Here is an 18,429-nt window from a genome sequence, read left to right as displayed (position 1 = left end):
CCAGCCCAAATGCCCATCATCAGATGAGTGGATACGGAAAATGTGGTACATCTACACAATGGAATACTACTCAGCTATAAAAACGAATGAAATACTGCCATTTGCAACAACATGGATGGACCTCGAGAGAATTATATTAAGTGAAACAAGTCAGGCACAGAAAGAGAAATACCACATGTTCTCACTTATTGGTGGGAGCTAAAAATTAATATATAAATTCACACACACACATACACACATACACACACAAACCGGGGGGGGGGAGAAGAAGATATAACAACCACAATTATTTGAAGTTGATACAACAAGCAAACAGAAAGGACATTGTTGGGGGGGAGGGGGGGAGGGAGAAGGGAGGGAGGTTTTGGTGATGGGGAGCATTAATCAGCTACAATGTATATCGACAAAATAAAATTTAAAAAAAAAAAAAAAAAAAAAAAAAAGAAAAAGGAGTGGGATACACTTCAGTCACTTAACTAAGAAGGCACAAGTCAAATTACTTTATCAGGTCCTGGGAAGTAGGAACTGTGTTTTGTTTTTTTCTCTCTCTAGGGCATGGAAAAAATAGGTTCTGATTCATTTAATTATTTATTAATTCATTCAACAAAACTTGCCTCAAATTATTGTTGTCCAATAAAGCATGCTGAATGAATGACAAAATAACAAATTATTTTAACTCTTGAAAAATTCTACCTCTTATCTCATAGAAAATCATATGTCTTGGACCTTTATTAGATCCAAGAGCTATTTTTGTAAAATTTGGCTAGCTGATTCTAAAATTTATAATAAAACAGCTATAATAATCTTGAAGAAGATTAACAAAGTTGTATACTTACAGTATCAGATACCATAGATATAGTTAAGATACCATAGAGATAGAGTAATTAGGTCAGAGTGTAGATGCCAAGAATAGACATGTGTCAATGGAACAGAATAGACAGTCCAGAAATAGATTCAAACATATACATATGACTCCCTGATTTATGATAAAGACATCAGTGAATTTCAGTGAAGGAAAAGATGGTCCTTTCCATAAATATGTTGGATAAATTGTAATATTTGTATGGAAAAAGTTATTCTTGAACTCTACTTTAAAATATATGCAAAATTACTTTGAAATGTATCATACACTTAGACGTGAAAGGTAATATAACATAGCTTCTCTTTTACTTAGCTTGGTTATTTTTCGTAGCTTATCAATTTTATTGATCATTTCAAAAAATAGCTTTCAGTTTTGTTGATTTTCTCTATTGATTACTGTTTTCAGTTTCATTGATTTCTGCTGTTATTTTTTTTTTATTATTGCTTTTCTTCTGTGTTCCACTTTTCCTAGCTTCCTAAGGTAGACATTTGGATTATTGACTTTAGATCCTTTTTTCCCCCTTATATATGCATTTAATGCTGTAAATGTTACAAATTTAGCTCTATGTGCTTACTGCATTCCACAAATTTTGATAAGTTGTATTTTCATTTTCATTTAGTTCAAAGTCTTTTTAATTTCTCTTGAGATTTCTTATATGACCTACGTGTTATTTAAAGGTGTTTTGTTACTGAACCAGGCCCTTGGGCTCTCTGTGCAGTAGAAATTGACAAGAGGCTGGATGGGAGTCACAGGCGAGGCTTGTTTCCTCAGGTTGGATCCCCAAAGGAAACAGCTCAAGGTTCTTTATAGGGCTAGGGATGCAAGCCAGCATCGTCATTCTCCACCTGTAGAGGGGGTGCATTCTGTTTGTCCTGGTTGTGGCATGGGCACATGCTTAGTTAGGACTTTGGTCATCATGCATGCTCAGTTGGTCCAAGATGGCAGTGTTACTCACTACTGCCACCCCAGGAGAGTCATTGTAGTGGTCACCTTGAAGCTCTGTGCACATGCAGGAGTCAGGGTTAACTGCCTTGGGGAAGTTTGTGGCTACAAAAGTTGTGTATCTTAGTTTTTGAAAATAGCTTAGCTGTGCTGGATTCTTTGAAAATAGGGGTGAGGGGCCAAGTCAAGGGGTTGAGTTGATGGGTCAAGTCCTGTCCCTGTCCTGTCTCATTTTGTTTAATCTACAAATATTTTGGAATTTTCCAACTATTTTTGTTATTGATTTCTAGTTTATATTCCACTGTTGCCTGAGGGAATACATTATTCAATTTTTAATTTTTTAATTTTGTTACGGTATGATTTATGTCCCAGGATATGATCTATCTGGGTTAATGTTCCATGTGAGCTTAACAGTGAGTATTCTGCTGTTATTGGGTGAAATAGTCTACAGAGGTCAACTATACCCAGTCGAATGATGGAGATGTTGAGATCAACTATACTCTTACTGGTTTTCTGCCTGCTGGACCTGCCCACTTCTAATAGAAGAGTTAAAATTTCAACTACAAAAATGTATTCATCTATTTCTCCTTACTGTTCTACCAGTTTTTGCCTCATGTAACTTGACACTCTGTTAGGTGCATACACATTTAGGATTACTATGCTTTCTTGGTGTATATTAGCCTTTTTATCATTTTCGTGATGCCTCTTTTCATCCCTGATAATTTTCCTTGCTCAAAAGTCTGCTCTGTCTGAAATGAATATAATTACTTCCACTTTCTTTTGATTAGTGTTAGTGTGGTATATCTTTCTCCATCTATTTTTTTATCTATATCTTTATATTTGTTTACTTTTACTTTTTAAAATTTTATTTATATTAATTTTGTGGGGTACAGTGTGTTATTTCAATACATGCATATACTACACGATGCTTCACTTAGGGTAGACAGTATAGTTTTGTACCCCTTAGTCCACCCTTTCTCTCCCACCCCCATATCTTTATATTAAAAGTGAGTTTCTTGTAGACAACATAGAATTAGGTCTTACTTTTTGATCCATTCTGACAATGTCTGCCTTTAGATTGGTGTATCTAGACAACTGACATTTAAAGTGATTATTGATATAGTTGGATTAATATCTACCATGTTTGTTATTTCTATTTATTGCTCTTGCTCTTTTTCCTTTTTTTTTTTTTTGTCTTCCACTTATTTTCTGCATTTTGTGGCTTTAGTTGAACCTTTCTTATGATTCCATTTTCTCTCCTTTCCTATCATACCAATTACACTTCTTTTTTAACTTTTTTTAGTGATGTTTGCAACAGAGTTTTCAAAATTGTTTACAATAAACATTTACAGCTAACAAAATCCACTTCCAAATTACACTATACCACTTCACAGGTAATGCAAATACCTTATAAAAACAAAATATTCCTAATTTCTCCCTCCTGTTCTTTGAATCATTAATGCCATTTATTTCACCTATATATAAACTATTACCACCAAATGCATTATTACTGTTATTATTTAGGACAAGCCATTATCTGTTAGATCAGTTAAGAACAAGAAAAATAAAAGCTTTTATCTTACCTCCTCTTATTCATTCTCTGATGTTCTTTCTTTCTTTGTGCAGATCTGAGTTTCCGAACAGTCTTCTTCTCCTTGAAAAACTTAACATTTCTTGCAAAACAGGCATATTGGCAATAAATTCCTTCAATATTTGTCTGAGGTAGTCTTTATTTTTCCTTTACTTGTGAAGGATAGTTTTGCAGGATACAAAATTATAGTTTGCTGGTTCTTTTCTCTCAACAGTTTAAATATTTTACTTTGTTCTCTTCTTGCTTACGTGGTTTCTGAGGAGAGGTCAGAAGTAATTCTCATATTTTCTCCTCTTTAAGTAAGATATTTTGCTCCTCTTGTTTCTTTATCTTTGATTTTCTATAGTTTGAATATGATATGCTTAGGCATAGTTTTCTGTTTGTTTTTTTGTTATTGCATCTGTCCTGCCTGGTGTTCTCTCAGTTTTCTGGATCTGTAGTTTGGTGTCTGTATTAGCTAGTTTTCTGTTGCTTATAACAGAATACTTAAAGCTGGGTAATGTATAAAGAAAAAAATTCTTTCCATTTTGGAAGAAGTTCAAGGTTGAGAGAGTGCATCTGGTAAGGGCCTTCTTCCAGGTAGAGATTCTCTACAGATACCTAAGGTGGGCCAGGGCATCACACAGTGAGAGGGCAAAAACATGCTAACATGCTGGCTCAGATCTCCCTTACTGTTCTTGTAAAGCCACTAGTTCTACTCCCATGATAACCCAATAATCCATTAATCTGTGGATGGATTAATCCTCTCATGAGGGCATAAGCCTCATGATCCAATCACATCTTAAAGGCCCCACCACTTAATGCTACCACATTGGGAATTAAGTGTCACCATGAGTTCTAGAGACATTCAAATCATAACAGTATCTGGCATTAATTTGGGGAAATTCTCGGTCATTATTGCTTCAAAAACTGTTTCTATTTTCTTCTGTTTCTTCTACTTATGGTATTCCCATTACATGTATATTATACTTTTTGTAGTTGTCCCACAGTTCTTGGATATTGTTTTTTAAATTTTTTTAATTGTTTTTTCTTTTGCTTCTCAGTTTCAGAAGTTTCTATTAGCATATCCTCAAGCTCAGAGAACTTTTCCTCAGTGCCATGTCCAGTCTAATAAGCCCATCAAAGGAATCTTCATTTCTGTTACAGTGTTTTTGATCTCTAGCATTTATTTTTGTTTCTTTCTTAGTTTCTCTTTGCTTATATTACCCATCTGTTCTTGCATGATGTCTACCTTTTCCATTAGAATCATTGACTTATTTATCACAGTTATTTTTAAAATTCATGCTCTGATAATTCAACTTCCTTATCACATCTGAGCCTGTTTCTGATGCCTGCTCTGACTGCTCAACTGTGATTTCTTGCCTTTTAGTGTGCCTTGTAAATTTTTTATTGAAAGGTGGACATGACGTACTACGTAAAAAGAACTGTGGTAAATAAGCCCCAAAACAAAGTATTGGTTTTCTGCCAAAACTAAATATTCCATAATGTTCTTCTACTGTGTTATTTAAATTGCTGTCCCAGTCTCTCAGTTCTCTTCCTGGTAACCCCACATTCTAGCAGTTAATGTTTGCTATTTTTTCACAGTTTGTCTCAAAGTCATCTTGTCTTTTCCTTGTTGCTACCAACAACTTCACTTAAATTTTAAATGCTTAAAATCTTTGCCTGGATTGTTGACTTGCTGATAAATATTTCTAAAAAGGGAAATTTACTCATTGCTTTTCCACTTATCACCACTTTTTGTTAGTGTTGAGCAAGTCCAGCTCCTAACCTGCTTTTCTTTTTACTTTGCCCTGCTCTTCCTGGGGGATCTCACTCATTTCTAAAGCAGCATCTAACACCAAGTCCTCCAAGTCCTTTTTATTTAGCCTAGATTCAGTCCAATTCCGAGTGACCTTTAAATATCTCCATGTAGCTGTCTCACAGACATCTCTACTGAGCAGATGAAACCCAGTTAGTAGGCTACCTAGAGCTCCCAAGGTAGAAGATGGGGAATTGATCATGGTATATGCCCTGTCCTCAGCCTTTTATGTCTATGACCCTATCTTGCCCAGCACTACAAAGTCAGCTATAAATAGGGAAACTGAATGGTCCTAATATGTTTACAAGAGACATTAATCAAACTGCTGATTTTCCATTTTACAATAAAAATGTAAATGTTTTCATATGGATGTATATCTGCAGAAGCAATTCCCTCTGTTTCTGTTTCTCTGTCACTCTCTGTCTTTGACCCCCAGTCCCCAAGCTGTCAGTAAGAGAAGCTACATGATAAACAGAACTAGAACAGAGAGGTAGATATTCAAGCAGGGCTGTGATGTCACCAAGATGTTAGATCCAGACCAAGCAGAGACCACATACATCTGCCCCATGTGAGGGACTACTTCCATAATGATATACTAATTGCTGTTCACATATTCTTTCTTATCAATAAAAAGGGCTAAACACACTCTAACAGTTCTACTCTTTGACAAGATACCTTCTGAGTTTATCATGTTTCAGATTAATACAAGGTGTTTTTTAACTATCCCTTAGCATTTATATATACACTACTATAGCTTTACTGTACTTCTTGCCTCTGGTTCAGAATATTTTACATTTAGCATATATCTAACTGATCTTGTCCATAAAGCATGATTTTACACATTGACTCTTGGGTTCTGGGGCAGCCTTGTTGACACTCTTCTTTTCTCTATCTTGGTTAATGGAATCACTGTGTAGTCACTCAGAATCTCAGAGTCATCATTTTCTGTCTTTTGCTCCCTTTGCACTGCATGAAATCAAACATCAGCAATATCTTCTTTTCTTCTTTGCTCCAACCTTTCCAATCCAATCCAATCTCAATACTACTGAGAATGTCAAACACGGTCTATCATTTTCCTTATTCATAGCTTTCAGTGGCCTCCTGTATTTTTTAACTTCTTGCTCTGAAATACAAGTTATTCTTGATCTGAGTTCTATATACTTCTCTAGCTTCATCACTATCACTTTATACATCATTACCCAGATGTGCAGCCCCTGCTCCAGCTGTTCTGAATTACTGGCAATTCCCTCAACATGCCACAGTCTTTCACTCATCCACACCTTTGTACCTGTTCATCCCACGTGGTTTTTTTTCAATGAAAAACAATAAATACTTTTTTTTTATACTTCCCCCCTTTTTTCCTCTGTTATCCACATATATAAAATGTTTGTACACTGTATATTTTCTTTTCCTTTATTATTTTCTTATATTTCAGGTACACAGAGTTAATTGTACTCCCTCATCCATGGAAGAGTAGAGTGACTTACCAGTGCAGCATCCTTCTTTTATTTATTTCTGCTGTTTTATTTGTTTATTCTTGAGCCAGTATCACATTATTTTTATTTCCGTAACTATGTAGTAAATTTTATTTTCCTCTTTGCTCTTCATTTAAAAATATTTCCTTAGTTACTCATCAATGTTTATTCTTATGAATATATTTTATGATTGTTTTCAGGCTTACCCAACAACCTTTTCAAACTTTAATTAAAATTGCAGTGAAATTATAAACTTATGTTTAAAATGTTAAATTGTCTCTGCCATAAACATAATTTACCTCTCTACCCATTCACAATTTTTTCTTTAATAAAGTTTTAAAGTGTTCTTCATAAAGGTCATATATTCTTTATGTTGCTTTCTAAAATCTTTATAGTTTTTATTACTACCATGAATAATATTTCATTTTCTATTTTAATTTGCAGTTGGTTATTATTGATATGAATACAATAGATTTTTATAAGTTAATATTTTATTCATTAACTTGCTAAACTCGTTAACTCTAATAAATTGTTTATTGATTTTGTTGGTTTTCTATGTGAATGATCATATATTTGCAAATGATGAGGGTTTTGTCATTTTCCCCCAAATCTTTATGCATCTTCTTCTTTGTTTTTGTACTGAATTGACTTGGACATCCAGGCTAAATCCATATTGAAACTTTGTGGAGACAGCAGGCACTTTTGTCTGTTTCCAAACTTAAGAAATGTGTCTATTATTTGTTGTTAGATGTAAAGTTTGCTATAGGTTTGGTTTAGAGGTTTTGTTGACTTAATGAAGCTTCCTTCAATTCCTTGTTTCTGAGATTTTTTTCTTTTAGTCTAAATTAAGTATTAAAATTTATCAACTGCCTTTTCTGCTTTCCACATTGACTGATACATATTTGGTAAATTACATTGATAAATTTTCCTGAGATAATCTCTAATAATTATGTTGTGTTATTTTTAATATCCTGTCAGATTCAATTAACTAATCATTTATTTATAATCCTTCATATGTGTTAATAAGTGAAATAAGCTTATGGATTTTTTTTCTTTCTGTACTATCCTTACCTACTTTGAAGTCAAGATTATAGCACTCTCATAAAATGCTTGAACAGCTTTCCTTTTTGAAAAAAATTGTTTGATACAGCTTGTACAATATAAGGATTATCTATTTCTTGAAAGTTTAATGGAAATCACCTGTAAAACTTTCTTGGCTAAGCATCTTTTTTTTTTCTTTTGTTCTTTTTTTTTAAGAATTGGCAAATTCTTTGGATATTATTTTAATGCCTTTAATAAGTATGAATATATTCGACTTTTATACTTTTTCTCATGCTCATTTTGGCATTTTATACTATTACAAAATCTATTTACTTTATTTGTTCATTTTTACTGTGGAATAGCATTGCATTGTCTCTTATTCTACTTAACTCTACATTCAAAATTCTGTTATATTTGTATTCTATACTACTTTACTTATAATTGCAGCATGAACCACCCTATTATTAAGTACTTTTCAAGCATTATTTTCAGTTTTGCATATTCCAACATTTGGATGTACCGTGATCTATTTAACAAGTCAGGTGGCAGATTATATTCTCCAGAGATAGCCACAATACATCTTCCATCTCACTTACGCTGTAAGAGGTGAGGTCTATACTCTCTTTCTTTGAAAATGGGCAGGACTTTGACTCAAAGGTGTCCAACAGAATGCAGCAGAAGTGATGATATGATTTCTGAGGCTAGGTAAAAATATTCAATGCAGCTTTAGCCTTGCTTGTTGGAACTTTAGTGATAGGGCTACTAGAGGAAAAAATAAGGAAGTTGCTACAGTTGCTACTTCTGTGCAACAAATTACTCCAAACTTAGTGGCTTAACCAAAGATTTTATCATGTTCACAGGAATGTTTGCCTCTCTTCTACAATGTCTGAGGCCTCAGCTAGGAAAGTTCAATGACTCAGTGGGTGGAACTGGAATCATCTGATGTTTCCTCAAAGGATTTCCTTTAATAGAAGAATACCTTCAAATTTGGAAGCTATATGCTTCATATCTGGGTCCCCTATCCAATCTCTATGGCATTTTAAGATTTCTTTCACTGCCATTAAAAAATAGGCAATAAAAGCCTGTTATTGATATACTTCAGTGGCCATTTGCAGGAGGCATCACAGAGTAAAACCCAAAATGATGGATTCAAAGTTTTTAGTATTGTTGTCATCTGCCAGGGCATAGACATTCCTGATCTCTCCCCCCATGAACCAGTTCTCTGGCTCATGGTTCCCAAGAAGGAATCTTTCACCGAACGTTTGACATAAAAGTTATCTTTAATCCTCAACTCCCCCTCCCCACCCTTTTCTGGTTTCTCATCTGTAGAAGAACATCAAAAGGCAGGTGTGCACTTCAGAAATCGTGAAGGGAATCACAGCCTCATTTAAGAGTTTTCTGATTTTTAGATTCCTATAACAAAGAGCATAATCTCTCTTGTAGGTTGGACCTGGAAAGGTACTCATCTGAAGCAAGAAGAAATTTCTGGGAATAAAAGTTATGAACACTTTGAAAGCTCTTATAAAATTGCACTTCTAAAAAGCTGCTTCTATATCAATCTCTACTTGTAGGTCTAATTTCCCAAGACAGATATTTAGAGCACAACATAATTATTTTAAGATGAGCCATGCTTCTATTTTTCCAATATAAAAAATCCTGCAAAGAAAAATTTCCAGTTCAGAAACTGAAAGCTACTCTTTTGTCCCATTGTTATACATTGTTTTGACATAAAAACCCTAAAGGAACAATCCAGATACTGCCCAACTTAATATTAGTATCAATTTGGATCTGTGTCATAAATAAGTACATACTCTAATAATTTGGAATAAAATTTCTTTTAAAAGTTATGTAATAGTCCAAGAGAATGTCCCAGAATGATTATTCAAGAAACAATTTTCTAATAAGAGTTGCAGTTATGCAATTCACACCAGCACATACTTAGATTGACAAGTTAGTTTACTCCTAACCATGTAGTAAAAAAGATTATTTCCTAAGGAAATCCTAATTCTTTCCAGACTTACCTTGTTCCAGTGTTTGTATTTTCCTTAGTATTACGTCAGAATCTTTGTCAGTATCATTAACCAATATGTTTATTCAGTCATTGTGTGAATAGCTTTGATCTGAGCATATCAAGATAAGCTTCCTGAAGTCTTAACCTTCTCTCCTTAAGAAAAAAAAAATTTCCTGTAAACATTCAGAGTTGTTTTGGAGCATGATGCAACTGTTTTCCTCTCTCATGAACTCTCTGCTCTAATGACTCATAACACTGAAATAAACTGGAATTTAAACAGTTAGGAAAGGTTTATGGATATAGAATTGTCCAGTTAGAGGTCTTGGCCAGATCTAAAATCATTAAACATGATGCATTTATTCTCTCTAATTTTTGCCCTGATTTCTTATCAAACGAACAGAAATTATTATAAATATATGATTTTTTTTTAATACATTTGCTCTAACTGGGTTAATGACAAGGTTGTGCTTGTTAAAATGGTGGGTTGAATGCTTGCATTAGTTTTTATTCCTTGCCCAAACCCCAGTGACACAACAATAAAGGGATTTTTTAGATAGCATAACAAGGACAAAGATAATAGGAGAGAACTCAATTGTGATCAATTTTTGGAAACTAGAAAGCAGATGGACCAGAAAGTTAAATTCTAAATTGGCAGTGGTCATCTGAGGAGCAACTTAATTTTATACTGAAGAACTCTCAAAGGATCTAAGTTAATGATACCAGTAACCTCCACAGGTGGGGGGAAAGATTGGGACTAAAAATTAAATTATAGCTGAAGTCTTTTAAAAAAGGAGTTAGATTTTCAAATCCTCTTCACTTTCCTGTGCATTTAGACAACAGCTTCTTCCTCGCCCCAGGAGTTTTAATCTCTACAGAACATAAAATACACTATCTCTAGGGTGAAGGACCATACACTAAAAATAAGGGATAAACAGCCAGCCTTTTGCCCTTCAGGCACATTAGAAGCACATTCTCTGAAGGCTCTTAACTAGCCTAACTAGTCAAGAGAAAAGAGCATTAAATACTAATTGACACTGGAGATACTATTATAGAGACCACTCTATAGAAAAGCCCTTAGACAACAAGACACATGCTTGCACACAAGCTTTTAGTAAGTTGTTTAGCTCATTGCTCTTAACTCCAAGAGAAAGCAGACAAGATTCCTGTAACATTCAGAGAATAGAGTAGAAGCTTTAGAAATTAAAAATAAGATAAGAATTTTAAAAAGACTCAATAAAGGGTTGGAAGACAAAGTTGAGGACAAAGAAGATTCGAAAGTATCAAGGAAGAAAAAACAGGTTTCATAAGAAAAATTAAGAAGAATGGCTTGGACACAAAGCAGAATGGCTTGGCTATCACAAGGACAACACCAGAATGTAAAAAACAATCAAGTAATGTCTCACAATACTAACGGAAAATTATTTTCTTTCCAAAATTTCATACCCAACAAATATCAACTAAATGTGAGAATAGAATAGTCATTTTCAGACATGCAAGGTCTCCCTGAAGGATGTGCTCCATGAAAATAAAGGAATAAACAAAAGCCAGAGAGAGTCCAGGAAGCAAGCAAACACAAGACAGAGACAAATATGAACACAGTTCCCAGGCCTGCAGAGCTCTAATAGGCTCAGAGATGAATCAGTCTATATTGGAGTAGGTTATGAGGCTGTAAAAGACCTCTCCGAGAAGTAAAGGGTAGGACACTAGTACACTTAATGAACTAAGAGATTTAACAGCATGGAAAACAGTATGGAGTATACGTGAACTCTCTATACTATCCTTGAAACTTTTCTGTATATTTAAAACTATTCTAAAAACATTTATTTTTTAAAAATAGAACTTTATAAAGAGAGGAGAGTCAGGGAGGTATGCATATATGTAGGAGGTGGTGGTTGAAAAGAGTTAAGCCTTCATTTTTCTTCAGTCTAAAATTGGAAAATCAAGAGATTAAAATATAAACATTATTTACAGATGTGGAGGTCAATATCAAAATACAAAGATGTGGGACAGTGGGAAGTAGGAAATAGGGAGCAGAGGTCAAGGAATTTAGTAACAAGGTTTAGTAACAAGTCTTATTACACTTTTTGACTTTAAATCATTTGTGGGTATAACTTGATGGAAAAGGAAATAAATTTAAAAGAAAAAGTTATGGTTACCATATAGTATCTAGATTTTCCAGGAAAATTTTAATGTCAAATAACATTTCCTATTTGCCCCTATGTTAACTTGTTAAGCCATATCTATGATCCTTCAAGAAATAATTTGTTTTGGCAAATTCAGTGATCCTAGAAAGAGCAAACTATCAGTAACAAGTCTATGTGATTTGCATATTTATGGTTTGAATATAAATGACACTACTAAAATTATATCTAAAAACATTATTCTTTATTATTAGATTGAAGAAAATTGTTTATTGTTAACACCAAGTGTATATTTCCTTTTTCCACAAGTGCATGTTATACCACCACCCATTTTGTAAAAGCAAGATAAAGTGCAAATTAAAGGAGTTTTAATGTATAGTCTTTATTTAACCAGATATTCCAGTATACATGACAAAATTTGTTTTTATACTATTCCAATTATTCTGAAAAAATCTGCAAAAGGATAAAGAAAATATTGACTGTAAGAGCCTTTACTGTGTGACTCTTGACCCATCCTTTTATGATCATTATATTATCTGTACATTGGTGAAAGTGGGGGTCTATTTCTGCCATTTCTCTCTTGACAACAGCAGGGCATATAATTAGAAAGTTCTTACTCATCTTTAACTTATATTACCTATGATGCTTCTAGAAAGAATCAAGTTCTTGTCTATATGAATTGCACTTAGGCTTTATTTCACTGGTTGGTATACCTTGTGTCTTTGTCTCTTTTCTCCCAGAAAACAAGATGTCCTTGTTGAAACAGCATTCTTCTATCAATAGGTTCTGTGACGTATGCAATTGGTCTTGTAACAATATGTTAAGTTTACATTTATGCACATGTGTTTTGGTAACTCTGCCCTTGGACTGTTTTTGCTCTGTCTCAAACATGACTACCCTCCTTCAGTTCACACCACACTGCATCTGCCTTGATATGCTGTTGTTACCCATCCTCCTCACATGACTAAACCAGCAAGACCAAATTGTAACGAGTGGAAAGAAACCTGGAAGAGAGAATGGAAGCGAATTTTAAGTCTGGGTTAAATTTCATTCTGGGATTCCAAAGGAATCAATGGATCTATGACCTTAAGATATTTTTTAAAAATCCACAAAGGAATGGAATGACCTATGATTTTAACCTTGTGTGTAAACTTACATGGCAGGAAAGTACTCACCTATTAATGATAACCTTGAATGTAAATGGACTAAATTCTCCAATTAAAAGATATAGACTTGCTGAATGGGAAAAACAAAACAAAACAAGACAAAAACACAAACAAACAAAAAAGAAGATCCAACTATATGCTGATATGCTGCCTTTGAGAAAACCATGTCACCTATAAGGATACAAATAAACTGAAAGTGAAAGGATGGAAAAACATATTCCATGCAAATGTAAACCAAAAGCAAGCAGGAGTAGCCATATTTATGTCAGATAAAATAAGTCAAAAGCCATAAAGAGACAAAGAAGGCCATTATATAATGTTAAAGGGGTAAATTTAGCAAGAGGATATAACAATTATATTTATGCAGCCAATATTGGAACAGCCAGATATATAAAGCAAATATTATTAGACCTAAGGGAAGAGATAGACCTCAATGTAAGAAGAGCTGGAGACTTAAACATTACACTCTCAACATAGAATAGATCATATAGACAGAAAATCAACAAAGAAATATTGAATTTAAACTGCACTGTAGGATGCAGTATTCCTAGATGTCATCCCAGACCCAATGCATGGGCCCCCAACCTGGAAGAATAATCACTGTTAATATACCATTGTTAACCAGTAATTGCTTTCCTTTGGCTTCACCTTTTGTAAAGCCATGGGCAGTTTCTCCCAGCCTCAACCTTCTTGCAGCTTTTGTTTAAGCCTTCAAAAGACATGACCTTCCAAAGAAATAATTAAGGCTTGGCCTGGCAGTGCCAGTGTGTGACCAAGCAGGTAGGCCTCACTGCCACTGGACCCCATCCCCAGCCCAGCAGAGTGTGCACCAACCAGAAAGGCACACCCACAGCAGAGGCCCAAGTCCATGGAGACCACGCACCCAAGGCACCAGCAGGTGACCAAGCAGACACTGAGACAGCCATGCCAAATTGGCAGTTCTGGCAGGATCCTTGCCAGACAACAGTGTCAAACCAGTGGACCATGAAATCCCTTGCCACAATGACTAAACATCAAAGGAAAGATACCAGAAATATGAAAAATCAAGAAAGTACACCACCAAAGGGTAATAACTCTCAAGCTCTAGATCCTATAGAATAAGAAGCTCTTGAAATATCTGACAAGGAATTTTGAGTGATAATTCTAAGGAAACTAAATGAGATACAAGAAAACTCAGCTAGACAACATGATAAAATGAGGAAAAGTATACAGGACCTGAAAGAAGAAATGTACAAGGAAATCAATGCCCTGAAAAAGAATGTAGTAGAGCTTGCTGAGCTGAAGAATTCATTCAACAAAATAAAAAACACAACAGAGTTTAACCAGCAAGCTTGCAGAAGCAGAAGAGAGAAGTTCTGACCTGAAAGATGGGCTGTTTGAAATAACACAGGCAGACAAAAAAGAAAAAGAAAAAAGAATCAAAAACACTGAAGAAAATCTAAGAGAGATGTCAGACAACATTAAGCACTCAAATATCTGAGTCATGGGTATTCCAGAAGGGGAGGAAAAAAGAGATTGCATTGAAAATGTTTTCAACAAAATAGTGGCAGAAAACTCCCCAGGTACAGGAAAAGACACAGATCTTCAGATTCGGGAAGCTCAAAAATCCCCAGATGTATTGAACCCAAAAAGACCTTCTCCAAGGCACATTATAGTCAAATTGGCAAAACTCAAAGACAAAGAGAGAATCTTAAAAGCTGCAAGAGAGAAGCATCAAATCACCTATAAGGGAGCCCCAATCAGACTAACATCAGACTTTTCATCACCAACCCTCCTAAAAGCCAGAAAAGAATGGGATGATATATTCAAAATGCTAAAAGACACAGATTGCCAGCCAAGAATACTCTACCCCGCAAAGCTATCCTTCCAAAATGAAGGGCAAATAGTATATTTCTCAGACAAACAAAAACTGTGGGAGTTCACTACCACACAACCACCTTTACAAGAAATTCTCAAGGGAGTACTGCGTTTGGTACCTGAAAAATAACTACCACTGCCATAAAAACTTAAGAAAAATCAAAACCCACTGGTAAAATAAAAATGCCAACAATGAAGAGAAAAAAAAGTTTATCTACAACCCAAGAAACCAACAAATACAGAAGACAAATAGTTAATCAGAAAGAAAGGAACAAAAGACACTTAGGACATCCAAACAAAAATCAATAAAATGCTAGGAGTAAATCAACACTTTTCAACAATAACTCAGTATAAAAGGATTAAATTCTCCAATGAAAAGACACAGACTGGTTGACTGGATTAAAAAGGAGGACGCAACTATATGCTGCCTTCAAGAGACCCATCTCACCTATAAAGACTCACAGAGACTAAGAGTGAAAGAATGGGAAAAGATTTACTATGCAAACAGAAATGAAAAATGAGCTGGAGTAGCTATTCTTATATCTGATAAAATAGACTTTAAATTAAAAACCATAAAAAGAGATAATGAGGGCCACTATATAATGATAAAAGGATTCATCCATGAAGAAGACATAACAATCATAAAATATATACACAACCAAAGTTGGAGCAGCCAGATTTATAAAGTGAACTCTATTAAACCTAAAGAAGGGAATAGACACTAATACCATAATAGCAGGGGACCTGAACACCCCACTATCAATATTGGACAGATCATCTAGGCAAAGAATCAGCAGAGAAACAGAAGATCTAAACAACATACTAGACCAATTGGACTTGGCAGATATCTACAGAATATTCCATCCAACAACCTCAGAATATTCATTCTTCTCATCAGCACATGGATCATTCTCCACAACAGGTCACATGTTAGGTCACAAATCAAGTCTCAATAAATTCAAAAAATCGGAATTATCCCAAGTATTTTTTCAGACCACAATGGATTAACGTTAGAAATCAATAACAAACAAAATTCTGGAAACAATACAAACACATGGAAATTAAACAGCTTTCGACTTAATGACATATGTGTCCAAGAAGAAATCAAACACGAAATCAAAAAATTTATTGAAACTAGTGAAAACAATGATACATCATACCAAAACCTGTGGGACACTGCAAAAGCAGTACTAAGGGGGAAATTTATCACATTGAATGCTTACTTCAGAAGAATGGAGAGATGGCAAGTGAACAACCTAATACTTCACCTTAAAGAACTAGAAAAAAAAGAACAATCCAAACCTAAAGTTAGCAGATGGAAAGAAAACATTAAGATCAGAGCAGAACTTAATGAAATTGAAACCCAAAAAACAATACAAAAGATCAATGAATCAAAAAGCTGGTTTTTTGAAAAGATAAATAAAATTGACAAACCATTAGCATGGCTAACTAAAAAAAAGAAGAGAGAACACCCGAATAACAAAAATCAGAAATGAAAAGGTGATATTACAACTGATACACTGGGGAAGAGACTGCCTCTTCAGCAAATGATGCTGGAACAACTGGATAACCATATGCAGGAGAATGAAACTAGACCAATACCTCTCACCATATAGTAAAATCAACTCAAAATGGATTAAAGAATTAAATATACATCCTGAAGCAATAAAACCTCTTAAAGAAAACGTAGGAGAAACACTTCAGGAAGTAGGACTGGGCACAGACTTCATGAATATGACCCTCAAAGCATGGGCAACCAAAGGAAAAGTAAACAAATGAGATTATATCAAACTAAAAAGCTTCAGCACAGCAAAAGAAACAATTAACAGAGTTAAAAGACAGCCAACGGAGTGGGAGAAAATATTTGCAATATATACATCTGACAAAGGATTAATATCCAGAATATACAAGGAACTGAAACAACTTACCAACAAAAAACCAAGTAACCCAATTAAAAAATGGGCAAAAGAGCTAAACAGGCATTTCTCAAAGGAAGGTATACTAATGGTCAACAGACACATGAAAAAAAGTCTCAACATCACTCAGCATTTGGGAAACACAAATCAAAACCACACTGAGATACCATCTCACCCCATATTAGGGTGACTACTATCCAAAAGACTGTGAATGATAAATGCTGGTGAGGTTGCGGAGAAAAAGGAACTCTCACACATTGTTGGTGGGACTGCAAAATGGTGCAGCCTCTATGGAAAATGGTATAGAGGTTCCTCAAACTATTGCAGGTAGATCTACCATATGACCCAGCTATCCCACTGCTGGGAATATACCCAGAGGAATGGAAATCATCAAGTCGAAGGTATACCTGTTCTCCAATGTTCATCGCAGCACTCTTTACAATAGCTAAGAGTTGGAACCAGCCCAAATGTCCATCATTAGGTGAGCAGATATGGAAAATGTGGTATATCTACACAATGGATTACTACTCTGCTATAAAAAAGAGTGAAATACTGCCATTTGCAACAACATGGATAGACCTAGAGAGAATTATATTAAATGAAATGAGTCAGGCACAGAAAGAGAGATACCACATGTTCTCACTTATTTGTGGGAGCTAAAAATAAATAAATAAATACACAAATAAACTTGGGGGGTGGAAGGAAGAAGACACAACAATTACAACTCCTTGAAGTTGATATGACAAGCGAACAGATATGAGGTTGTTGGGAGAGAGGGGGACAGAGAGGAGGGAGGGAGGTTACGGTAATGGGCCACAGTAATCAACCACATTGTATATTGACAAAATAAAACTTTTAAAAAAAGGAAAGATGAAATAATTAAGGCTTTCAAGCACACTTTTAACAATAAATAAATAAATGAATGAATGAATAAATAAATAAATAAATAAACTGTAGACCAAATGGATGTTACAGACACTTATAGAACATTTCATCCAAAGCTGCAGAATACACGTTCTTCTCATCAGCACATAGAACATTCTCCAGGATTGATCTTATGATAGGCTACAAAACAAGTCTCAAAAATTTTTTTTTAAGTTGAAATTATATCAAGTATCTTCTCTGACCATAATGGAATTAAACTAGAAATCAATAACAAGAGAAACTCTCAAAACTGTAGAAATGCATGGAGACTAAACGACATGCTCCTGAATGACCAATGAGTCAAAGAAGAAATTTAAAAGAAAATTTAAAAATTTCTTGAAACAATTATGAATAATTTTTTAAAAATAGTTTTTATTCAAATGATTATTAACAAAAAGATTTTATGAATTAACTTATGTTTTTAAATTTTTCTTGTTAGTTAAAAATTTTGCAATACCTGAAAGGATCTGCATCTACACTCTTTACCAGACCTCCCATTAATAAAATCATGTGCAATAAAATTGTGACTCCCCTTACTACTCCCTTTATTGGTCAAGAAGAGATTTTTCAGGAGTCTGGATCACATGAAAAGCAACCCCTGGCACTGACCCCAAAGTACAGCTGTGGATAAGAGGAATAAATGTATTTAGTTTAGTTATCTTTTTCTAGGCCTATAGACTAATGAAATCATGTAAGAAGTGGGAG

The 18,429-nt window shown here is 34.5% G+C and overlaps 1 long non-coding RNA gene across 1 annotated transcript; it reads right to left on the bottom strand.

Moving 5' to 3' along the window:
• Positions 1–3,390: 3,390 nt before the first annotated feature.
• LOC134371509 (uncharacterized) lies at positions 3,391–9,874 on the bottom strand. Its single transcript, XR_010022858.1, has 3 exons — positions 9,731–9,874; positions 6,115–6,316; positions 3,391–3,650 (listed from the first exon to the last, which is right to left on the bottom strand). It is a non-coding gene; the product is annotated as an uncharacterized LOC134371509 (long non-coding RNA).
• Positions 9,875–18,429: the final 8,555 nt, after the last annotated feature.

Source organism: Cynocephalus volans, chromosome 3 (genome assembly GCF_027409185.1).
Source record: "Cynocephalus volans isolate mCynVol1 chromosome 3, mCynVol1.pri, whole genome shotgun sequence".
In the NCBI taxonomy this organism is placed as follows: domain Eukaryota; kingdom Metazoa; phylum Chordata; class Mammalia; order Dermoptera; family Cynocephalidae; genus Cynocephalus; species Cynocephalus volans.
Note: the sequence above shows the minus strand (reverse complement) of the source record. Positions and strands in the feature narration are given on the sequence as shown.